The 25,636-nt window shown below is 40.9% G+C and overlaps 1 protein-coding gene and 1 long non-coding RNA gene across 3 annotated transcripts in view; one reads left to right on the forward strand and one right to left on the reverse strand.

Annotated features, from left to right (window-relative positions):
- Positions 1-25,636, reverse strand: part of SLC7A14 (solute carrier family 7 member 14) — a 106,024-nt gene that overhangs the window by 61,280 nt on the left and 19,108 nt on the right. The window lies entirely within an intron of this gene.
- Positions 24,590-25,636, forward strand: part of LOC145538589 (uncharacterized) — a 169,451-nt gene continuing 168,404 nt past the window's right edge. Inside the window, exon 1 of one of the 2 annotated variants that reach the window (XR_014077064.1) lies at positions 24,590-24,637. This is a non-coding gene — a long non-coding RNA (uncharacterized LOC145538589). The remainder of the gene's footprint in view (positions 24,638-25,636) is intronic. The other variant, XR_014077063.1, reaches the window with a different exon arrangement.

The following is a 25,636-nucleotide window of genomic DNA, read 5'->3' on the forward strand; positions in this document are numbered from 1 at the left end:
ATGTGATACAACAATCAACAGACAAGTGGATGGAATATAAATTTGATGGGTGTAGGTTATTATACATGCTCCATGAACTTTCAGTTCTCAACGAAGCCCGATGCCACATTCCCCGCCCCTCTCTCCTCTGGGTGTGTACTGTTTTCATTACACACCATCTGCTTTAATGGGTTCAGAGCATCGTGTGTGCAAGATGCAGAAACAGAAAGAAGAAGAAGATGGCTTCCTTGCTCTTGGAGCCCCCAGACTGGCCAGGAAGACAGGCATGATGATGATGTAACCATCCAGTGTGACATAGCAGGTCTCCCTGATGATTACAGTGATTTTACTTCTTAGCTGTTCTTCTTGCTATTTCCCCTACCTTCCCCTCCCCAAAGCTATCCACACTTTCATGTTCTTTTGGCACTTAGCTCATAGTCCACCTGTCATTAAGTGTGTGTTAACCACTTGGGCCACTTCTTCTCTGATTCCCCCCAACTCAGCATATATTAATTTGTGCCTTGACACAGATTGATATACACCTGAAGGCTTGTGTCTCCTTAAAACCCTGCAAATGGTTGTATCTTGGAAAGAGTAAAATCCAAGTTCCTTATAATGGTCTGGGTGTGTGCTCAGTCGCGTCAGTCACGTCCAACTCTTTGCACACCTATGGACTGTAGCCCACCAGGCTCCTCTGTCCATGGGGTTCTCCAGGCAAGGATGCTGGAGTGGGTTGCCATGCCCTTCTCCAGGGGATCTTCCTGACCCAGGGATTGAACCCACATCTCTTATGTCTCCCGCACAGATGGATTCTTGACTACAAGCACTACCTGAGAAGCCCTTTACAATGGCCCGAAGAGCACTAAGTGGCCTGGTATCTACTTCATCTCAGAGTTTGTTGCCTGCCACCCTCCCTTTTGGTTCAGCCACACTGATCTCTCTGTTCTTGAAACACACACTTTAGACTGTAAACTCCCTGAAGGTATGGATTTGTCTGTCTCATTTTTTGCTGAATCCTTAGGGATGACATCAGGGACTGGCAAGCCATAGGCAATCAACAAATGTTTGTAGAATGAAGGTTTTTCCACAGTGCTAAAAAGAATATTCTGAATAAATACTTCATTATGAAAGATTTCTTTGACAATAGCAGTTTGTAATAATCCCTGTTCTCTGTTACAACATAGGATGACTTCCTTTGTTGAGTACCCTGTGTGCATAAAATCAAAGAATACAAAACCTCAGAAATCATTTAATCCAAGTCTCAGATTTTACAAATGATTAAACTCTATTTTCTTTGGCTGCCTTCACAAATCCCTTTGGGAAACCAAATTATCTATATTACCTAGTTATAAATAAATGATCTTTCTATGTTTTTGATCCTTTAATATTCAGTCAAGGGAAGACAGTTAAAAATCCACAATATTATAATATTAAAAATATTTAACATTAAAACATTAACATCCAGTTAGGGTTAGAGTTGTATTTTTTGATGTTGATGATTCATGTAGCTCCTTGGAGACCTCAAAAAATTTTTCACCCCATTGGAGCAGTAAATGTCTCATAAATCATAGAGTATCCACCATAGAAGAGAGGGTTTAAGTTTTAGTTTGCTTCATTTTTTTTTCAATCTGTGCAGAATATAGTTGAAAACATTGACAACCTGGAAGTCAATATTTTTTTTGAAAAATGGAGATCACTTTGCCCTGTGGGTACATGTTCATTTCCAGCTTCCGGGCTTCCTTGGAAGATAGCACCCACTCAGGGTTCATGGGTCTGAGTCCCTTGGGGTACACTCTGGATACATCGCCAGAGTACTCTCTGGAGGCAGATTCCTTTCCTGACAATCAGCATGTCTTTTCATTAGGAAATCTGAAAATTCAGAGAGCGTATTTCAACGCCAGTGGTGCTTAACTCACAAAGAAATGCCAGATTTCATTTGGGGACTTTGAAATGAATTTCCAGGCTACAAGCTATTGGACTGAAAAGTGCTTGCCTCCATGCTGCTGAGTTAACCATTTTGCAAACTGCAAGTTCTCGAGTTTGGATGTGTTCCTCATAGAGCACTCTAAGGAGCAATTGTTAATGCAAATACAAATATTCAATAATATGGATCAAAGAAATGATACTTCCATACTTTGATGGTGGGAGTGTGAGCTGACATAAGTGTGTTTGGAATATAAGTCTATCATGTGAAAATAATCAGGTACAAAAAAAGGTTTTTTTCCCCCAATGGTTGTTGCAATATCATTTATAGTGGTGAAACTTGGGGACAATCTGAATGTCCAAAAATAGGGGCAGAGTTAAATGGATTTAAGGGGTTCAAAATATAGAATTTTAAGCAACCAACAAAATGTTGTTCAGAAATAGTATTTAATGACATAACAAATTATTCAGAATATAGTAAATTAAAAAACTAACAATAAAGGATATAAACTGTGTAGCATATGATCCGATTGCATTCTCTTCTGGAAGCAGAGGGCTAAAATGTTAAAGGGGCTTCCCTGGTGACTCAGATAGTTAAGAATCTGCCTGCAATGCTGGAGACCTGGGCTTAGTCCCTAGGTTGGGACGATCCCCTGGAGAAGAGAATGGCAACCCACTCCAGTATTCTTGCCTGGAGAGTTCCATAGACAGAGGAGCCTGGTCGGGTACAGTCCATGGGGTTGCAAAGAGCAAACAGGACTAAGCAACTAACACACAAAATGTTAAAAGGAGGGATCAACGGGTGATTGAATTAGAAACTATTTCTATTTTCGTCTTTTCTGTGGTCAGCATGTATTTTTTTAAAATCAGGGAAAAATATTTAATTGAAAATCAGAACAAAACATAGAAGATCCCAGAATAATGAGCCTGTTCCTGTTCCTAGCCATGAAGATTTATCCTTGGGTTTTGTAGTTATGCTTCTATACACCTCTGTTACGGGGAACTGTTTTAGCATCTGTTTACCCCATGGAATTAGATTAGCCAATATTATCACTGTCACTCTCTTCACTTTGGAGATATAATTTTCAGGGAATTTCCAGGGAATGCTCTGACTTGGTTAAAGAATCAGCCTTACACAGCAGATAGGAGTTACCTGGAACCCGGAGGCAGGATTCTCCCAGATGCTACACAAAGCTCAGGCCAATATAGGAAGATAGAATCTGCCCCTGAAGGAAGTGTCTCAGTCTGTGACCTTGGCTTCTCTTAATATTTAATTTATTTATTTGGCTGCACCTGGTCTTCATTGCAGCATGTGGGATCTAGCCTTCTAACCAGGGATCAAACCTGGACCCCCAGCATTTGGAGTGCAGAGTCCCAGCCACTGGACCACCAGGGAAGTCCCCTTGGCTTCTCTTAGATTGGCTTTCTTTCATTCCATGTTAATTATCATCCATCCCCCAAAGGCAACTAATTCTGATGATTTCTTGGACTTTTCTAAGAATTTGAATTATTCTTAACAGGTTCATTTTACAAAACAATTAAAAACAGTCCCCCTCCCCTAAACTGCCATGCTCTCTTTAGGTATCGCCACACTTTAGCTATTGTCACCCTGGCTGTCTCCAGTTCTTAGTATCTTGTCAGTTGTTGGCCTTCTTTATTCTGTCTTCTGTATTTTCCTTGCCACCAAAACTGCATTTCTGAAGTCATCAGTGACTTCTGTTTGCTAAATCCAATGGACATATCTTAGCTCTCATCTCCCTCCCTTGATCCGTCAGAGGCATTCAACATAGCTGTTCACACCATCCTTTGCAAAAACTCTTAATTTCATCTGACAGCAGGGAGAACCAGAAGTTGTGTGTGTGTAATGTACAAGCTTGATGGTGACCTCCTATTAGGAATAAGCTATTGTGATTTTCTTCTTCAGTGTAATGCAATTTTGAAAGGAAGAATGCTTCCTCTAGAAGATCCTCACTGCTGGTACATTTTCAGTCCTTGATATGGTGTCTACTATTAAATGGAATCATAGGATGATATTTACAAGTAACCAGTATTGGTCAGTGTGAGTCAACATCAAGAAACCATTATGCCGTGATTCTGGAATGTCTGCCAAATGATCTGGAAGGGGAAAGGCCACTCTTTCATTCAACATGAAAAAGAAATGGAAGAACCTACTTACACAATTAAAGCTAGAATAAAAGTATTCCTTGAGGTAGAGAATTAGATGGTTTACAAACTTTCAAGTCCATCTGGACTGTGGGTCATCTGTGCACCTTGACGCATGCTTGGAGCTGACCTGTCTGAGGCTGTTGCCCTCTCTGAGATCTGAAGCTTGGTAGAAAGTGTAAAGCCCCTTTGCCAGGGTAGGCTGGTGGACCTGCTGCCCTGGAGCCTTTGACCTCCTCTTTCTCCCCAGAAGACACCAGCCCAGATGTGACCTAGTCTTCTCTGTCTCCCTTAGAAGAGAAGGCTGGGGTGTCTGATGCTTAGAACCAGTGCCAGAAGACCCATTTGACTACGTTCTGCATCAATGGGATACATAAGAAGTATAATCTCTCTAGTACCAAGCGGGCTGGGCTGGGAAAAGTGAAGTGAAGTCGCTCAGTCATGTCCAACTCTGCGACCCCATGGACTGTAGCCTACCATGCTCCTCCATCCATAGGATTTTCCAGGCAAGAGTACTGGAGTGGGTTGCCGTGAAAAGGGTGGGTCAAACTCTGTGTCGTATTTTTGACAACTGATGAGTATCCCAACAAGTGAGCCTCTGAGTTCAGAACCTGGCATTGAGAACACTTAATTGGCTCCACCTGTCATAGGCACATGCTGAGCATGTAATTCTTTCCTGTCTGTGGTTTGGGTCTGACTAGGACCCCAGTCGGAGAAGGCAATGGCAACCCACTCCAGTACTCTTGCCTGGAAAATCCCATGGACAGAGGAGCCTGGTAGGCTGCAGTCCATGGGGTCGCGAAGAGTCGGAGACGACTGAGCAGCTTCACTTTCACTTTTCACTTTCATGCATTGGAGAAGGAAATGGCAACCCACTGGTGTTCTTGCCTGGAGAATCCCAGGGACCGGGGAGCCTGGTGGGCTGCAGTCTATGGGGTCACACAGAGTCGGACACGACTGAAGTGAGGAAGCAGCAGGACCCCAATTCCACTTAGTGAACATCTCCGAGTGTAAAATGGGGTGTGCACCCCTTGGGACAAATAAAAGGATTAAAACTGCCCCCTTGTTATTTTGAACTCTGGGTCTCATTCTGTTGCAAGTGGTTAAAGGATAAAATAGACAAAAAAAGAGAGTCCCTTATTGTGAGGCTAAAAAAATGGGGAGGTTACATGGTTATATATCTAAAATGTAAGTCATAGTGCTTAAAAAAAGGGTCCTCCCTCTCTGTCTTTTTGTCCACGCACCTCACGTAGAAATATTTGCTCATCTCATTCTATGTGCCAGATGCTGCCTTGTCTTCTCCTGGGTAACCTTAGAATACCACCACTTATATGAGGCTTACTATGTATCAGGCACAATTTTAACTGATTTATATATGTATATTATAAATATAATACATAAATATATCATATATAAATAAGTATAATATATATATAATATATATATTATTCTTTTGGAAAAGGAAATGGCTACCCACTCCAGTATTCTTGTCTAGGAAATCCCATGGATGAAGTCTGAGCTTGGTGGGTGGCAGTCCATGGGGTCGCAAAGAGTCAGACATGACTTAGCAACTGAGCATATATTGTTCTTACAACAGCCCTATGAGGGAGATTTATTTTTAAAGCATCTCCAAACTGAGGTACAGAAGAGTTAAGGCATTTATTCAAAGTGACACAGCTACAAAGTGGCAGAGCTGGGATTTGAACCCAGGAAGTGAATCTCCAGAGCAGTGGCCCATCTAGAGCAGCAGTGTCCAGCTGAGTCCTGTGATGATGAAGTGTTCTTTGCGAAGTCTGTTATGGTAGCCATAACCACAGGTGGCTATTGGGCACCTGAAATGTGGCTAGTGCAGCTGAAAAATGGAATTTAAAATTTTATTTAATTTTAGTGACTTAAAATGGCCACATGTGGTTAGTGGCTATGATACTGGACCACATAGCTGTAGAGTCTAATAACTTTCAAAACAGCATCAGAAAGGTGGTGGTATCCTTTAGAGAAGAGGACAGTGAGTGCCAGTGTGAAACTGGGGGGATTTATTCAAGGTTCTAAAGCTGGAATGTGGAAGAGCCAGGATGCCACATGCTGAAACCACAAGCTCTGGTCACCAGAGATGCACCCCCCGGCCCCCATCCACTCTCCTGGCTCTTCATCTCTTTCCAAACAGGATCGGAAAGCATCTTTCTTCTTTCACCCTTATCAGAGTCTCTTTTTCCCCTCCTCCATTATTAACGCCGTAACAGTAGAACAGTGCTTTGTGACGGTACATCATGCTGCATGTTTGGGGGACATGGCATGGTCCTGTATAGTTTAATTGAGTAGACTGGAACAGCTTAACTTGGCAGTGAGCAGTGTGCTCACTCTTAACATTCTTAAGGGCTTATCTCAAACATTATTCTGTTGTCTCTTTCTTCTTGGTTATTCTTCCTTCCAACCCACTCCAATTCTTTTACCATTTGTAACAAAATGTATGGGCTTCCCAAGTGGCTCAGTGGTGAAGAATCCACCTGCCAATGCAGGAGACATGGATTTGGTCCTTGGGTCAGAAAGAGCCCGTGGAGAAGGAAATGGCAACCCACTCGGGTATTCTTGCCTGGAGAATCCCATGGACAGAGGAGCCTGGCGAGCTGCAGTCCATGGGGTAGTGGAAGAGTTGGACACAAGTTGGCGACTAAATAACAACAAAACAATAACAAAATATATGCTCCCAAATAAAAACAGCCTTTAGTTAAAAGTACTAAATTTATGTCTACCTCAAGTTTTGTTCTTTAATTTGAACCCATCCCCACCCAAACAACCACAAACCAACAAAACAAAACCTTTTGTTCAATTAGGTTCCCATTAGCTAGTAGTATTATTAAAGAAAAGATACGCAATCATGTATGGTTTGGGAGACCATCACTTTTCTTAGGCATAGTTTTGACTAAACCAACTTCATGTTACCCACGGTGAACCAAGCCCAGTATCTTGTACCCAGTAACCTCTCAACAACTATTAACATTTCATTCATTTGCCTTCCTCTACATTCCTTTAGAGACTTAGAACTTCTGTGAATAGGAAACCCTACTTTAACTCTTGGGCATGGAGAGAAACAACAGAACTCTATTAAGCAAAGAAAGCCCCGATTCTAATACTGGTGTACCCAGGCTTTGGGTACTGGGTACTGCTGCCTGGAGGCCAGTCCTTTCTGGCATCACAAGAAAAGAAATGCAGTGACTTCTTCAGGTAGCAGTTCTGCCCATCTGATCACAAAATGCGATTGCTGTCCTGTCTTGAGACAAGACTCCTCCAACTCACAGACAGGAGGGAGAATCTAATGTTTCCTGTTGAGGAGGAGCTCGCCAGTATTTCCAGTGACCTGGAAAGTAGTTCATTGGAAAGCAGCTTGAGAGACTGAGGAGGACTCTTCTAGGACATTGAATGGTGGGGAGGAAGGGCATCTGTGTTTGAATCTCCTTGATGCTTCCAGTTCCCCTGTGACAAACCCTGGACTTAGTGGCTCTCAAATGATGACTGAGTTATGCAACTACGGCCAACCTGATGGTACTTAAAAATTCAGAGCATTGACGTAGATTAGTGTTCTCATTTCCACTGACTCATTTAGAGGGAACAAATTCACGTGGTAGTACAAATAGAGAAGGAGAAAGGGGTAAGAAGGCACTTTATAATTTCTCAAGGTATGAAATCTAGCACTGTACTTTTAAACGGGAGCTCTTTCTATTCCCAGTCAGACCTCCAAGCCACCTCCTGGAGCAATTCCACTGTCAATCGGTGCTGTTTCCTGATGTGCTCACCAATAAAGCAGTTGGGGTGACCCTCACACTGATGCTCAGCTGATCTAGAAGGTGATTTGGCTCAGCCTTTCACTTGTCAAATCCTTTTTTTCTCCCTGAAAACTGGACTTGAACTAGTGTCATTGGTGAAAGTTGTAGCACCATGAATATTGGACGAGACATAGATGTCCTTGATCTTTCATATTAGATCCCCAGGGATTCTCAGCCTTTGAACTTTTTAGAACAATATGAGTCATTTGGAGAGCTTCTAAAAGTAACAGGGACCAGTCCCACTCCCAAAAGATTTATATTTAATTAGTCTGAGTTGGGAACCCGGCATCAGTGATGTGTGGGAATCCCAGGTGATTCCAGTGCAGTGAAACCCTGGATGGAGCAACTTGCAACCTCAGGACATCAGAACCTTGTCCTGCTCCTCCTGCTCCCCTTCCTCCTCCCTGTCTCCTGCAGCGACTCAACAAGCCAAATAGAGTCTGTTCTACTTTCTGAAGTATGGGGTTTTCTTTTCTTTTATGAGCATGATAATGTTTTCCATTGCCTGTAAACAAAACAATATATGAGCTGTGGTGTGTGTGCTGTGCTAAGTCACTTCAGTCGTGTCTGATTCTTTGTGACCCTATGGACTATAGCCCCCCAGGCTCCTCTCTCCATGGGATTCTCCAAGCAAGAATACTGAAGTGTGTTGCCATACTCTCCTCCAGGGGATCTTCCTAACCCAGGGATTGAACCAGTGTCTCTAAAGTCTCCTGCGTTGGCAGACAGGTTCTTTATCACTAGTACCACCTGGGAAGCCTAAAACAATATATACCTCTTGTAAATAATTTCAGACGATTTAGAGATATCTAAAAAAAAAGGGTAAACTACTATTTCTTTTTAACTACACACACATATGCACACACACACACACATATATATATATTTACAGAACTGAAACACTATTTTATGATCTTCTTTCACTAAGTGTATCAGAGATATTGAGACCATACACATAGATGTACATCATTTTAAAGAGTTACAATAATTGCTCTTTTTATGTAAATAGACATTCCCCAACTTACAATGGCTTGACTTATGATGGTGTGAAAGCAATACATATTCAGTAGAAACTGTATTTCACATTTTGATCTTTTTTCAGGTTAGCGATATATGGTACGATACTGTCTTGTGATGCTGGGCAGTGGCAATCAGCTGCTGTGTAAATGGCTGATACAATTACAACCAATCTGAACCCACACAACTATTTTATTTTTCACTTTTGAAGAAGGGAGTGACAGAGGATGAGATGGTTGATTGCATCACTGATTCAATGGACATGAGTTTGAGCAAACTCTGGGAGATAGTGAAGGACAGGGAAGCCTGGCGTGCTGCAGCCCATGGGGTCGCAAAGAGTTGGACATGACTGAGTGACTGAACAATAACAATGAGATTCAATAAATTACATGATATATTCAGTTACATGATATAATTTATTACAAAAGAGGCTTTGCGTTAGATGATTTTTGCCCAACTGTAGGCTAATGTAAGTGTTCTGAGCACATTTAAGGTATGATAGGCTGAGCTATGGTTTTTGGTAGGTTAGGTGTATTAAATGCAATTTTGACTTCTGATGGGTTTCTTGGGATGTGATTCCATCACAAGTAGAGGAAGATCTGTATACAATAATTAGTTTAATCTTCTTTCAATGGAAATTGAAGCTCTTCTCATTATTTTCCTCTCGTAAACGATGCCATGGCAGATGTATTTTTTGCAGATATTTCCATATCTTACCCCAAGTTCCTAGAAGTGGAGCTCCCAAGTGAGTAGGTATACACCTTTTATGTTTAGGTGCCTTTGTCAGATTGGCCTTTCAAAAGATGGTGCCACTTTACACACTCCTCGGTGTAATGTGCCTGTACCCATTTCCTGTCAGTCAGTCTTAACAGCTTCTGAAATTGACAGTCCCCATAAAATAAAATTTTTCACCTGTAAAACTTGATTCAGGCTGCATTTACAGAGTGCCTGATATGTGCTGGGTGCTAAGAATATCAAGACATATAAGCCAGAGTTCTTGCCTTTTCCTACCCAGTGCTCCTGGGTGCCTTCATATACATACATATATCCTGGGCATTTTATTAAAATGTAGTTTCTGCCTCGGTGAGTCTGAGATGGGACCTCAGATTCTACATTTCTAAGAACCTTCGAGAAGATGTGGTGCCTGTGCAGTTGCTCTGCATCTGGCAGCAAGACTCGGTCCCACCTCTGGGCCATCACAGTGGCTTCCTCTCTTTAACCTGCTTAATCCTCCCTACTCTTAGCTCAGGTCAGTTGTTCCCACATCTGGCTGCACATGAGACATCACCCCGGAAACTCAAAAAACTGAAAGCACAAACACAGCTCCTCAGGCTTTTCCACATCTCTGGGAGTGAGGTATAAGAATCTGTGTTTTAAACAAAATCACAGATCAGACTCTTGGAATTGCTGGTTAGGTTGCTCTTACAAACCCCAGGCTTCACCTGAGCATCATTTCTGATCTATGAATGAGTTTGGCCCTATCCCGCCCTCTATAAGCTGTTATAGCACCCCACACTTCTCCTTTGGAGCCCTCCATGGAATCAGTGAACTAATTGTGTCATTATTGACTAGAGTCTGTGTCCCTTTTAATCTCTGAACTCCCATGAGGGCAGAGCTGTGTCTGTCTTGGGCACTGTAGTGTCCCCAGTACCAAGCCAGGGCCTTCTGGCAGGAAGGGGACACTCAGAACATAGGGATGAATAAATGAGCCGATTCCTTATAAAACACTTTGTACATATTTTCACATTAAATTGTCATAAGTCTGTAAGGCAGGAAGCATAGGCATTAATATCCATAACCTACAAATGAAGAATAGAAGTTTGGAGACAGAAAGTGACTCATTAATGATGACACAGCTTAGGTCCAGACTTAGACACTGAATTTCTGTCCCTTCTCTGCCTCTCCTGGCAGTTCCTCTACATCTTTTTATACTCAGCCAGAGCTGAGGAAATTTGTTTAAATGTCCTCAGTGTGACACTTTGTTATGATCTCAGAAATTAAGAATGCTAACAGTTATCCCCACCTGACATCCTACAGAGAGGCACTTGGCTTGAACAGTGACATGAAGATTGCATCGTTTGAGAATAAATAATGGTTCCTGTGGTCCCTTCCACATTATACTTTAAAACATGAGCAGGGGAGCAAATATACATAGATCAATCAGCAAAAATCACCTTGCCCCCAAACCACGGAGATGTGGGGAGTCTGAACACTCCCAAAGACAGAAAAGCAATTTAAGCTTTTTACAGGAAATCTTTGTAATTGCAGAGGCAGAGACCTAATTTGTGAAGGCTTCAATGTAAGGAAATACTGAAGCTGGGCTGCTATGGTTTCACCTGTCTGAGGTTTTATGTGCAGAGAAGAAAAGAGGAAGATCTTGGGCTATAATTAAATGATGTGATTCAGCACGTGTGTAATGCGAGTTTGATTTGGAAATAGGTCAAGAGCCCTCAATTCTATTAGCCTCAGTGCCAGCTTTTTTATAGCACACAATACATTATTAATGTGATGGGGAATCACACTCATTCCTATACCGACATGAAATTCATAGATAATATACTTAACCCACAGACATTATTTAAGAAAAATCAATACAGTGCACTCATAGTATGAAGAACTAGAAGGCAATTAATTTATAATAAAAATATTCTTCAAACTGTAAATGCTCAAGCACAATATAATGAAGTACTCAAACTTGCATCTTTGCCCAGAGTGATCTCAACAGCCACAAGTAATAAAGTTGTGGGGTTTTGGAGATGCAAATAATACTGATGAGGGCTTGTGGGTGAAGTGATTTTTCAGAAACTTTCAAACTAAACCTAATACCACTTTTCTTTGATTTGTATGTTAGTTGCCTTCCTGAAAATTAAGCACATGTAAATTTTAAAAATTGAGGCATAACTCATCTGCCATAAAATTCATTTCTTAAATGCATGATTCAATTGTTTTTAATTGCATATCCATCACAGTTACCCAATTTCAGAACATTTTATCACCCCCAAAGAAACCCATACCCATGAGCAGCCCCTCCCCTAAACTTCTGGAAACCACTAATCTACCTTCTGTCTCCATGGATTTGCCTTTTTCAAGTATTTAATATAAATGTAATAGCATTTGTGGCCTTTTGTGTCTGGCTTCTTGCATTTATAATGTTTTCAAAGTTGATCCATGTTGTTTCATGTATCAGAACTTCATTTCTTGTTATAGTTGAATAATATTCTGTGGTATGGATATAGCACATTTTGTTTATCCTTTCATTGGTTGATGTCATTTTGGTTGTTTACACTTTTTGGCTATTATGAATAATGTTGCTGTGAACATTTATGCACAAATTTTTGTCTGGATATATGCTTTCAAGTCTATTGTGTATACTAGGGATGAAATTGCTGTATATGTCAACTCTATGTTTAACATTTTAAGGAAATGCTAGACTGTGTTCCAAGGCAGTAGCAGTATTTTACTTTCCCACCAGCACCTGTAAAGTCACCAATTTCTCCACATCTTCATCAACACTTGTTACTGTCCATTTTATTTTTTTAAACTGTCACTGTCCTAGTGAGTATCATTTGGTATCTCATTGTGGTTTTGAGTTGAATTTCTTTAATAACTAATGAACATCTTTTCATGTGTTTATTATCCATTTGTATATCTCCTTGAGAGAAACGTCTATTGAAATCCTTTGTGTGTGTGTTAGTTGCTCAGTCGTGTCTGACTCTTTGTAACCCTGGGGCTGTAGCTCACCAGGCTCCTCTGTCCATGGGATTTCCCAGGCAAGAATCCTGGAGTGGGTTGCCATTCCCTTCTCCAGAGGATCTTCCATACCCTGGGATCGAACCCGGGTCTCCTGCATTGCAGGCAGATTCTTTACCATCTGAGCCACCAGGGAAGCCCTTGAAATCCTTTGCTCATCTTTAAATTGAATATTCATCTTTTTATAATTGAGCCCTAAGAGTTCTTTATATATTCTGGATACTAGATCTTTATCAGATATATAATTTGCTAACACTTTCTCCCATCCTGTGGACTGTCTTTTTACTTTCTTGATGGAGTCATTTGCATGCAAAAGTTTTTTGTTTTGATCTCGTCTAATATATGTTTTTTCTTTTATTGCTTGCTTTTGGTGTCATATCTAAGAAACTTGCTTACTCCAAGGTCATGAAGACTTATGCCTATGTTTTCTTTTAAGACTTTCATAGTTTTAACTCTTACACTTAGGTCTTTGATCATTATGAGTTAATTTTTGTGTATGGTTTGAGATAAGAGTCTTTCATTTATGGATATCCAGCTGCCCCAGCACCATTTGTTGAAAAGACTATACTTTCCTCATTGAATTATCTTGATACCCTTGTCAAAATCAATTGCCCGTAAGTGTAAGGGTTTAATTTGGGGCTCTCTATTCTATTTCATTGATCTGTATGCCTGTCTTTATGGCATATATAAAATGTATGCACAATATTTACATATAAAATGGAATTATGTTCTGGGCTCAGACAATTGTCAACAGGTGTTTCACCTGTGTAATTGTTTAGTGGGACATTTGAACATCATGTGAGCGGTAAGGCCATTCTTCCTCCTGTGAGACTATGTTACCCATTGCAGTATATCTAGCATCATTAGCTCCTGCCAATTAAATGCCAGTGGCCCTTCAGTCACTGTGACAGTTAAGATGTCTCATAAATCTTTAGGATATCCCTCAGGAAGCAGTAGTCCCATTAAGAACCACTTCTCTAAAGGTACCTTCTGCACCCTTCAACTTACCTCCTTCTCCGCCTCTCCAGTACATTTCTCATGGCTAAACTATGGGTCTTTCCAGGTTATTCCTTGCTGAAAGGCTTGTAATAGTTCCTTATGCTCTGTGAAATGAAGGTCAAGCTTTCCTACATGGCCCATCAGCTTGATTACTCTTCAAATCGAGGGTACCCTGCATACCACCTGGCCTAGGAACTGGCCTTGTTGCCCCTCCATTGGGTACACTGACAGCTCTTTGGAAATCACATTCATTTTTCAGAACCAGGTCCATCAGCCCCTCTGGAAGCCTTGTGGGTCTCCTCTCCAACCGGTGATGCCCTTCCTTTAGTTCCCAAAGTGCTTGGACTTTGTTCATCTTGTCACCTGTAGTTTCATCTCAGTCCCAAACACACTGTCTGGCACTGTTAGGATCAATGAATTTTGTTGAAAGGATGAATCCTCAGTACTCCTTTAAGTTCTTATTCCTTAGGAAACTAACTACTCTCTTTCTCCTGATGCATTGATTTACCTTGCAACACATAAAGATTTATTATCACTTATTTATATAACACATATACGTTTATTTGAGAAGATAGACAAGGGACTGTATGTTTAATTCCAGAGAGTAAGGAAAGGAAGCTTCCAGGTCAAAACATCAACTTTGATATTCAGCAGAAAACAACAAAATTCTGTAAAGCAATTATCCTTCAACTAAAGAATAAATTAATTAAACCCCTCAACTTCATCATCAACTTCATCAGCAGCAGCATCGATAGAAAGTCTTCCAAATGTTAGAAGTTCTCTGATGGGACAAAGCCTTTTTGTTCCATGAGGAAAGAGGTGGTTTAAAACCCGAATGTCCCATGTGAGATATTCAGGGAAAGTAGAAATGTCTGGTGGAAAATAAGCAGAGGCTATGAAGAGATTAGGAAGCCTGAGGGACATAAAAGCAGCCAGAATATAGGGAACAGTTGGAAGAATATGTTTGTCTGAGGTGGCAGGTGCTGTGTTTAAATTACTTGTTTGCAAACATTGACACTGGAGTCGACCTTGGACACCAATCCTTCTGCTAGGACTCTGATGTCCAAGCCATTGTTAAAATTTTTTTTCATGATTTGACATTTTTAAATGACTTTTTTCATTCCAAAATTACTACATGTTAGTTAGAAAAATATGAAGAAATATGATTAAATAAAAAGAGATGACATCCATCCCCATGAATTCCACTGCCTACAGATGGCACTGTGAATATTCTGGTGCACATGTTTCCAGTCACTTTCTCTCCATATTTTTAACCCCTCCGCGGTTTGTTTTTGATAGTTAGCCATTGGGTAAAACTGCCAATTTCAGAGTTACAAAAGAAAAAATGGGGCAAGAGCAAAAAGAGGGTAAACAAGAAGTGGTGAGAAGTTTGCTGGCTCTTCTCCTCTGTCCAAGGACTGTGCTGGGCATGGCTCTGAGTGATTTGAGTATTGATTCTATTATATCTTGCACTGCACAGCTGTGACGTCAGTAACACAATTCAGAATGACCAGAATGAAATTAACCATGAGTCAGATGGCAGCTCCTGGCTTTTTAAGCCAGGGAGGGATGATTTTGGTCAGGGTTTTTGATTCAATATTTTCTCTCCTATGGCTGTGTTTCATTTTTTCAGTATGAAGTCCAAAGGGTGATGTTGAAGCTGCATTCTAACTGATGTTCAGCATTTTCTTCTCCACAAATGACCAACACTAAGCCTGTGCAGTGTCTCTGGCAGGGCTCCCCTCCTTCTTCCCACAGTCTGCATGAACTTCAGCCTTTATGAGCTAGGGTTACACTGACTGCTTCTGACAGCCCATCAGATTCTGCTTTCAATTCCTTCCTCCCCATCCTCTGCCCCACAGCAGATGCAGCTCCTAAAGCCCAGCCCTAGTTATTACCTTTTTGCTCAGAAATCTTTAACAGGCCCCTGATGTAAAGGGAATTAAGTTTAGCACTTTGCAGGTTGTTTGCCCCAGTCTGCCTCTCCTGTCTACTATTATTCTCAAATGGCTCCAGTGGAAAGGAATCTTGGAAGAGACTGCCAAGCACTTTGAAAAATATTTGCTTGTTTAGCTAATTATGAAAGATATACACATCCATCGTAGACAATTTTGACAACACAGAGAATGTTAAGAAGAAATTAATAATTGCTCATATCCCACTGCCTAGAATTAGCCACTGTTAACATTTTGGGCCCAAATGTTTCAAATTACACTCAAACTATACATAAAATATTGTATTCTGATGTTTTCAGTTCTTATTATGTTATGGACATTTGCTCAGATCATTAAATATTCTCATAAAATGTGATTCAGGTGGTTTTTCAATGTTTCATGATATAGTTGTGCCATAATTAGTGTAATCATTCAACTATTGTTGATACTGTTAGACATTTAGGTTTCTCTTTCTTTTTTTTGGCCATTTCATGCTGCATGCAGAATCTCAGCTCCCCGACCAGGAATGGAACCAGTGTCCCTTGAAGTAGAAGTGTGTCCTTAACCACTGGACCTCCAGGGAATGCCCCAGATATTTAGCGTTCTATCAAGGTTTTACCATTATAAATAATGCAAAATGACCTTGCTTGCATATACATTTTTACCACATTTTTTATATTTGCTTAGAAGAGATTCCTAGAGGATGGCACTTTACAATACTTTTGCCTACTATATTTTAATAAACGGTATATTTGTTTTATTTCTGCTACTAAACAAGTAACGTACACTGTGTACACTGTGTGAACTGGCAGAAGGTTTTGCCCGAAGTAAGTGTACTCTAACTGTTGGTTGAATTAGAAGACAATTCACCTCCCCAGATCTCAGATTCTTTCTTTGCAAAATGGAAGCATTGAATTATAATACCTTTTAAGCCATGACATTTCAAATTTTTTGTACCTTCAGACTTTAGCTAATACTGTATATTTAAGATACGATGTTCATAAATAGTTGGAATCATAGCCTATTTCTCATATAGATAACTAATGTCCGTGAGGCTCAGGATGGCCTGCAGCCTGTGTAAGGACTGGCGGTAGATGCTGGGAGGTGGGAGGGCAAGTTGGGAAGTCCACAGGATTGCATTCCATTAGTCCTAGCTTCCATTTCCCCTCTTTGTGACCTTGGACGAAGTACCTTTGCCTCTCTGGATTTCAGATCTTTTGTAAACACTATCAATCATGCCTACTTTAATGGGACTACAAGAAATAATATATGTAAGGATCCTTGTAAGTGTGGGTTTTAATTGTCATGCTATTTTTGTGGTACACATTTTAGTCAATCACTTAGGCATCATGTGCCCTGAATGATGACACACAAGTCTGATATAACAGGGCTTGTCTTCAAGGAAGGCATTAATCCTCTTTTTTCAACATCAGTACATTAAATGGTGAGTCACCACATAAGCCTATTTTCTGTATAGGCCTTTAATATTTTTAATATTGTATTTTTAATAGCAGAATCTAGACACAGGGGCTGTTTAAACATTCCTCATGAAATCTAGAGAAACTAAGTATTGATTTTGCCATGCCATAGGCATACACAGAACCCAGAAAATGAAACCAATTCATTGATTTTTCAGGTAAATTATTAAATATTTCGAGATCAGCATTTCATGTGTGTGTGCTAAGTCACTTCAGTCGTGTCCGACTCTTTGCGACCCTATGGACTGTGGCCTGCCAGGCTCCTGTGTCCGTGGAATTCTCCAGGCAAGAATACTGGAGTGGGTTGCCATGTCCTCCTCCAGGGAGTCTTCCCTACCCAGGGATTGAACCCATGTCTCTTACATTTCCTACATTGGCAGACAGTTTCTTTACCACTAGCGCCAAGGTCTACATTATCTTTGGTGAAATATAGCCTACCTGGCTCTCCCCCACTCCCATCACAACCTTGTAACAAAAGTAATATTAAGACCACTAAATAATAATATTAAGACCACTAAGGTACTAATGGCGGAAAACAAGAGGAGGGTCCTAGAAGAGGCCAGAGGAATAAATAAATTTTAAAGAAAAGTGATAAAAACAAAATTTAAAAAATAGTGTTTATGAGGCCTCTCCGGTGCCTCAAGGAATTCCTCTTTTCTCACCTGTCTCTCAGTCCTAATGAGAGAGGTGGATCAGGCTTCAAGTACATTCTCACGCCCTGCTTTTCCAGTGGTTTCCAGGTGGGTTATGGAGTGCAGTTCTCCTGTTTAGTGTATTTCTGTGCTTGCTTCTGCCTTTGGGGAATGAATTGGTTGGTCTCCTTACTGGGTGAATGCTGTCTAGGACTTTATCATGAGATGTGCTGTAGGGGTTCACTGGAAGCTCATCCTTTGGAATTTGGAGCCCACTTTCACAGAAACCACATAATGATGGATGGTTCTATTGCCCAGTTGAGCCTGAATCCCCAGAGTGGGGAGATGTAGACACCTCATCAGCAGAGACAGACTAGTTGAACTGGGTCCTGTAAAGGAAAGAGGTGTGGCTGAGGAGGAATGGGCAGGTTATAAACAAGATAAATGCTTGCTGCCTGGGCGCTGCCCAAATCCTTACTGTCTGTATCTCAGAGAAAGGGGCAGAACTATGTTCTCTAGAGGGTGATCGGCCTGGCCTCCCTGCTGAGTTGGCACTGCCCTCCTTCCTTTCTCCTTCTAGCTGCTGGGGCCCAAGAATATTCTGTACAGCTGAAGTGGGTGGTGGGGGTGGGGGGTCTTCAACATGAATATTTATGTTAACAAACTGATGAAAAGATTTTGGGAAAAATAGTACGAATGGCCGGGTTAACACTCATTTTATATTTATAGTAGAAAAGTGCACAGTTTGGAATGAAACATTTCTGTGTGAAAAGTCTGTCTCTACCCTGTACTAGTGCATGGTCTTGGGCAAGCTACTCCACCAGGGTAAACTGGGGATAATCATAGACATATGTTACAGGATTTCTGTGAGCAGTTCTATACAATGATGTATGTGAAGTACTCAGTACAGTCTAGGCACATGGAAGTGCTTAGGAAACAAACCCAAACAAACCCTCAAGCCAAACCTCTTATGATTTAAATTGCCATGGCTTCAGGCCAGGAAGTTTTCAATCAGCCTTAGTTTGTCACTATCCTTGAGTTACATAATTCAATATTGATTTTAAGAACAGTGCATCTGGAGTTGCCTATATTTGTTACATAGAGAAGTTCAACCCCTTTTATCAAACTCTTACTAAGTGACGAGTCTGTGTCAGACACTGTGCTGGGTGCTAAGGCACAGTGCTAAGAGATGAAGGAATGGGACCCCTTTGAGCCTGTGTAGTGGAAATGGCATTGGAGTGGGTGACAGATGGGAAGGAAGAAGGAAGAACCTAGTGGATGAGAGTGGAGGTCTGGCATCCGACTACCTCTTTCAAATCCCAGCTCTATCAGTGACGGCCTTGTGACCTTGTAACTTGAGCTCTCCACATCTCCGTTTTTCCTTTTGTAAAGTGAAAGTGTTAGTTGCTCAGTCATGTCCAACTCTTTGCGACCCCATGGACTGTAGCCCGCCAGGCTCCTCTGTCCTTGGGATTCTCCAGGCAAGAATACTGGAGTGGGGTGCCATTCCCTTCTCCTGGGGATCTTCCTGACCCAGGGATTGAACCCACGTCTCATGCATTGCAGGCAAACCCTTTACCATCTGAGCCACCAGTGAAGCCCTTCCTTTTGTAAAATGGGGATAATAATAGCATATTTCCTAAAAGTGCTATTGCAGGGATTTTTTTTTCTAATTTTAACCACATTAAAAACATTTTTTAAATTGGAGTATAGTTGCTTTACAATGTTGTGTTAGTTTCTGCTGTACAGCAAAGTGAATCAGCTATGCATATACATATATCTCCTCTTTTTCAGAGTTCCCTTACCGTTTAGGTCACCACAGACCACCTATTCAGTTCTCTGTTCTGTACAGTCGGTTCTCATTGGTATTCTCTATTTTATACATAGTAGTATGTATACGTCAATGCCAATCTCCCAATTCACCACTCCCCCACCCCCATCTTCTCCCCTTGATAACCATAAGTTTGTTCTCTACCTCTGTGACTATATTTCTGCTCTGCTAATAAATTCACCTGTACCAGTTTTCTAGGTTCCACATATAAGCAATACTATGCAGTATTTGTTTTTCTCATTGTAGGGATTAAATGAGATGTTCCATGCATCTTGCTTAAGAAAATGCAGGGCTGAAGGTAAACATCAGTAAATGTTGTTTAATTACTGTCTTGTGAGAAGCAAGAGTGAATTCTGAATTCTAGTCTTCTTTTTCCCACTGAATAGTTTCGTAATCTTGGGCAAAGCTCATGTCTCTGAATCAAAAAGGAAGGAAGGGGGTTACTGTGTTGGCTGGGCCAGTTGGTTCTGACTGTCAAGGAAAAATAGGGTTAGACTACACACTGGGGGCAGGCTTCCCAGGTGGCTCAGTGGATAAAGAATCTGCCTGCAATGCAGGAAATGTGGGTTCGATAGCTGGGTCAGGAAGATCCCCGGGAGAAGGGCATGGCAACCCACTCTAGTATTCCTGTCTGGAGAATCCTATGGACAGAGGAGCCTTGTGGGCTACAGTCTATAGTGTCGCAAGGAATCAGACACAGACTGAAGTGACTGAGCACTCACACACACACTGGGGGCAAGAAGGATAAGTCTGGAATACAGCATTTTATACTCCCTTGTACTGTGTTCAAGTCACTGGGAAACTGCACCAAGCCAGTTCAGACAGGACTGCTTGGAGTCTTGGTATTCTCAATTTAGAAAATAAAAAGGCAGGGTCGGGGGAATTAACTACCTACATTACCTTTCAGATTTATAATTCTCAAGTTCTAAATCTCCATTCTACTTCTAACTTGCTGTGTTTTGTACACTGAGGTATCTGGGCAAATAGCCAGTTTTATTTTCAGATCACCGTGGTAGATGTGAGCAGCTCAGTAATAAGAGTGTGGCTGAAATTCAAACAGGAAACACACCCACTTGGTATGAAAAATGTCAAACGACAGAGTTAAACATGATGTTTTTCCTACAGTGTCATTCTGAATGGAGAATTACAAAGTTGGATTTCAATAACTGGCCTTTTTCACTGGCTATAAATACAAGGTTATAGTATAAGAATGGCTTGTTTAAGTTTCTCCTTACACCTAAGCAGAAGGGGTGGCAATTCCTTCCTATTATAATAGTGCTTAGTCCTGGTATAAATAGTTCTCCCTGAGTGTGACCCTGTTCAGATAAAGGATGTGACCTGCTGATTTTCATGCTAGTAACTGCCTGGCTGAATGACTGTCCTGGGAGGTTTATATAGGAGTCCAACTTCATAAAAGTCCGTTTCGTAAAACCCACAAATGGCATACAGTGCTTTTGAAACCTGGACCTCACAAAATTACTAGTTAATGTGTTCCTACCAGTTGCTAGTATTAATGCTGATAAAATGCCTATTTAAACAGAACATTAGTGATTTCAAAGGATTGTTTCAATTTTTAAATTTGTTCAGGGGGAGAAGATAGAATATAGTTCTTTTCTCTTTGAGAAAGGTGGAATGTCATTAATTAAAATTGATTTTTTAAGCAATTGTAAGGTTCTCTTCCAGGTACCAAAAAAGATCTATTTCTCTCAATCAGTAGAACTAATTGATTTCAGAAATACAGTGTTACTCCTTTTTCTTAAAAATTTTGTTACTATAAAAAAGTGATAATTAACTATCATTATAAAAAATTTAGGAAGGAGGAGGAAGACTATAGTCTGTCACTTTAGCATGCCTACTGTTATATCACTTTAAAAATTATTTTCATGTAAGAGATGTTGCATTCAGAGCATATTTTTTGTTCCTTTCTTTTTCTCTAGAAAAAATTTTTTCACCCCTGAACGCTCACTAGTTTGCTTGATTCAAGAATGGGATATTGATTGATTCCTGTTTTAAGTGAATGCCATAGATTTTTTTAAAAACTACTAATTCTAACACCTAGGTTATAAAACAAGCAAGAAGATTCAACTGATAACATGCAGAGTTCCTCTCCACCCACTCCTCTTTTGAATTTTGGAGGCCACACTATGGTTGGCTTTACTAGGTGGGACTCCAGTCTCGCGAAGTGTATAATTAACAACCAAATCAAACTGGCATTTCAGAGGTGAGAAGGACCAGCTCAGTCTTTGCCAACTCTCTGGCCAGGCTGAGTCATCCACTGGGGCTAGGAACTTCCTTCCAAGACAAAGCGCTTGTGGCTGTAGCTGCTGGGGTCTCCAATCTCTGAATAAACAAGCCCTGATCCGACTGGGCTGGTAGAGGTGTGTGAGAGCCCTGCCTGGTGTACCTTATGGTCTCATTCCTCGTCTCTCTCCGTGGGACTGTGACCTCTAAATTCTACTCTCTCTCAGTAATGGTTAGGAGGACTTTTCTCAGTCCTGGCCAACCTCACTGAAGCCATCTTGCTCTCTGATATGGGGCTAGGCACAGTGCGTCAACTTTTAAAATAAAACATTAAAAAATTTACATTATGAAATATTTCAGACATATGCAAAAGTGTAGAGAGCAGAGGCTTCCCTAGTGGCTCTGTGGTAAAGAATCTGCCTGCCAATGATCCCTGATCTGGGAAGATCCCACATGTCGGTGGAACAACTAAGCCCTGTGTGCCACAATTGTTGAGCCTGTGCTCTAGAGCCCAGGAGCCAGAACAAGAAAAGCCACTACAATGGGAAGCCCACGCACCGCAATTAGAGAGTAGCCCTCACTCATCACAGCTACAGAAAAGCCCGTGCAGCAATGAAGGCCCAGCACAGCCAAAAATAAATAAATAAATAAAATTATCTTTTTAAAAAAAAGTTTAGAAAGCAAAATGATAACTGCTCCTTAAATAGGAGACTTTTACCAATTTTGCTATAGATCTTTCTTTCTGGAAATAAATAAAAGGTACCAATCAATAGCTAAGACTCTCCTATTTCCTTGCTTCCTTCTTTCTCCGTAGAGGTAACTACTATCCTGGAGATGATATTCATCATTCCCGCAGATGTTTTAAACATTATTTTAAATCGCATAAGTTGTATCCTTATAGATTATTTTGTATGTGTTCAAAATGTTTAAAAATAGTATAAACTAGCATTTTCACTCAGAGTTTTAATTTTGAGGTTGATCTGTCTCTGCTGCTGCTGCTAAGTCACTTCAGTTGTGTCCGACTCTGTGCGACCCCAAAGACAGGGGCCCACCAGGCTCCCCCATCCCTGTCTCTAGGTCTGGATAATCCATTGTAACTCAGGTGTAATCTCTTACTGAATTGTTGCTGTTCAGTTGCTAAGTTGTGTCCAACTTTGTGACCCCACGTACTACAGCATACCAGGCTTTCCTGTCCTTCACCACCTCCCAGAATTTGCTCAAACTCATGTCCTTTGAGTCGGTGATCTATCCAACCATCTCATCCTCTGTCACTCCCTTCTTCTCTGGCTCTCAATCTTTCCCAGCATCAGGGTCTTTTCCAATGAGTCTGCTCTTTGCACAGGTGGCCAAAGTATTGGAGGTTCAGCTTCAGCATCAAGTCCTTCCAGTGAGTATTCAGGGTTGATTTCCTTTAGGATTGACTGGTCGGATCTCCTTGCAGTCCAAGGGACTCTCAAGAGTCTTCTCCAGCACCACAATATGAAAGTATCAATTCTTTGGCACTCAGCTTTCTTTCTAGCACAACTCTCACATCCATACATGACTACTGGGAAAACCATAGCTTTCACTATATGGACCTTTGTTGGCAAAGCATGTCTCCTTACACATGTGTGCTTGGAGCTACTGGGGTGTAAAGTAACTTTAGCTTTACAAGATATTGCCAAATTTCTTTCTGAAGTGGTTGCATAAATTTGTTCTTCCATCAGACATATGTAAGACTTTTTGTTTCTGCACATCACCACCAACACCTAGTGTTATGAGACTTTAAAATTGTTGCTTAAATGATAGGTTTAGAAAGACTTCAGTGGGTTTAATTTGTTAAGTATTTCTCTGATTATTCAATTTGTTAAATAGGTCTTTTTTTTCTTTACCTTTTCTGTGAATTGCTTGTTTCTAATCTTTGCCCATTTTCTATTGTGTTGTTTCTTTTTTTGTATACATCTGTAGGAATTTTAAAATACATGTGATTTATACTAATCCTTTGTTAGATACAGTGAACACATCTTTTCTAGATCTGTGGCTTTTCTTTCTTTCTTTTCTTTTTTAAAGTTCATTTTATCATGGTGTCATGGAGACTTACAGCTATTGAACTTATTTGGCCAACAGAATCTTCAAAATAAAGAGGGATGGTTTTCAGAACCTAAAATGGAAAATGCTAAAATATCATGGCAAATGTAGACCTCCCATGCTGTTTCTCTCCACTTTTGATAGCTAATGGAAAATTTGCTTCAAAAGAGAATTTAATTGGGGTAATGCTCAGGTTCTTGGGATAATCTCTAGTTCTTTGTGTTTATCCATTCTGACTCATGGGAGAATATTTCTTTATATGTTTTTAAATTTTTGGTTGTGAGCAAACTTCAGTGGAGTTTATTTTGTCTGGGATATCCCATCTGGCCTGGCTGGTCAGAGTGTCCTTTCAGAGTTTTTTGCATTTTTCTTCTGCAAGGTTGTTGTTCAGTCACTCAGTTGTGTCTGACTCTTTGTGACCCCATGGATTGTAGCCCACCATGGTCCTCTGTCCCTGGAATTCTCCAGACAAGAATACTGGAGTAGGTTGATATTTCCTCCTCCAGGGCATCTTCCTGACCCAAGGGTCAAATCCATGTCTCCTATGTCTCCAGAACTGGCAGGCAGATTCTTTACCACTGGGCCACCTGGGAAGCCTTTGTGAAAGGTGCTTTATGAGTATTTGTGGACAAGTTCTTATGCTAAATTCTTAGTCTTGGAATTCTCATACTGAGTGAGTAGTGTGAATCTAGACTCCACCCTTTTGTGGAAAGGCTAAGGTTTTGGTTTCTCATGCAAGCCTTTTTTGTTTTGTATTCAAAACTCTGGGCAGAGACCAGCTCCCTTGATGATCACTGATGCGGTGAGTAGGATTTTTCTTGTGTTTTCTTTCACTGACAATGAAGTCCTTTGAAAGTCCTAGATCTGTGTAGGGGTTTCAGTTCCAACTCCCCTGTTCCAGTGGGCCTAAATCTACAGTCCCTCCTGTGTGGGCCTTCAAGTCCTTAAGCCTTAGGGCCCTGTCCTGGGTACTAACCCTTCTTCCCCTCATCCTCCCATTTTCCCTTTCTGATTCACCTCTTCATTCTCTGAGCCTTAACTGATGCTAATACTGCTTTTGATAATACATCTTGTGGTTTCAAGTCCCTTCACAGTCTAGGCCTCACAGCTATCAGCTCCCTGAGGACATGGCCCATGTTTTAGTCTTTTTCAGGGTTAATATACGATTGAGCAGACTTCTTGCAACAAATACTTGTTTACTGATTCACAAACTTCCCAGTGTGGGAAATTGCTGTGTCTGTATCTTCACACAAAACATATGAGCTGCCTTCCACTTAAGCCTATGAAAGAGGATGCTCCAAGCCTCAGATCCTATTGGGGTATTGTGGAGAGAACACTGGACTAAGAGTCAGAAGTCCAGGGTTTTAGATTAACCTGTTACAGAAAATGTGTATGTCGTTAAACAAATCCTTCTACCTTTCTGAACCTGTTTCTTTGTCTACAAAACGAAGATAATATATTGGCTCTGCTTACCCTGAAGAGTTGTGAAGAGGATTAAATAAGAAATGCCACATGAAAAGGGGGTATAAACTTTAAAAGGTGATCCACAGTGTATTGTTGGTAATGTTTTGTTGTTTGTGGGTCAGGACATGGTAAACCACAAAGGCAGTAATAAGATTTCCTGATTCCTCCTGGGAGATGTTGTTTATGCTAGCATTGTCTGATTGCCGGCCTTGCTACAAGAAATATTGCTTTTGCTTGTCAAACTCTCTTTAATGGTTAACATACTGACCAAAGAAGCCCTATTGATATTCTAGATGGCTTAGACAAAGGTTCATTTTTGGTTGTTTAACTCGAAGAA

This window comes from Giraffa tippelskirchi, chromosome 2, assembly GCF_054371585.1.
Source record: "Giraffa tippelskirchi isolate mGirTip1 chromosome 2, T2T-mGirTip1v1.2.pri, whole genome shotgun sequence".
NCBI classification, from domain to species: Eukaryota; Metazoa; Chordata; class Mammalia; order Artiodactyla; family Giraffidae; genus Giraffa; species Giraffa tippelskirchi.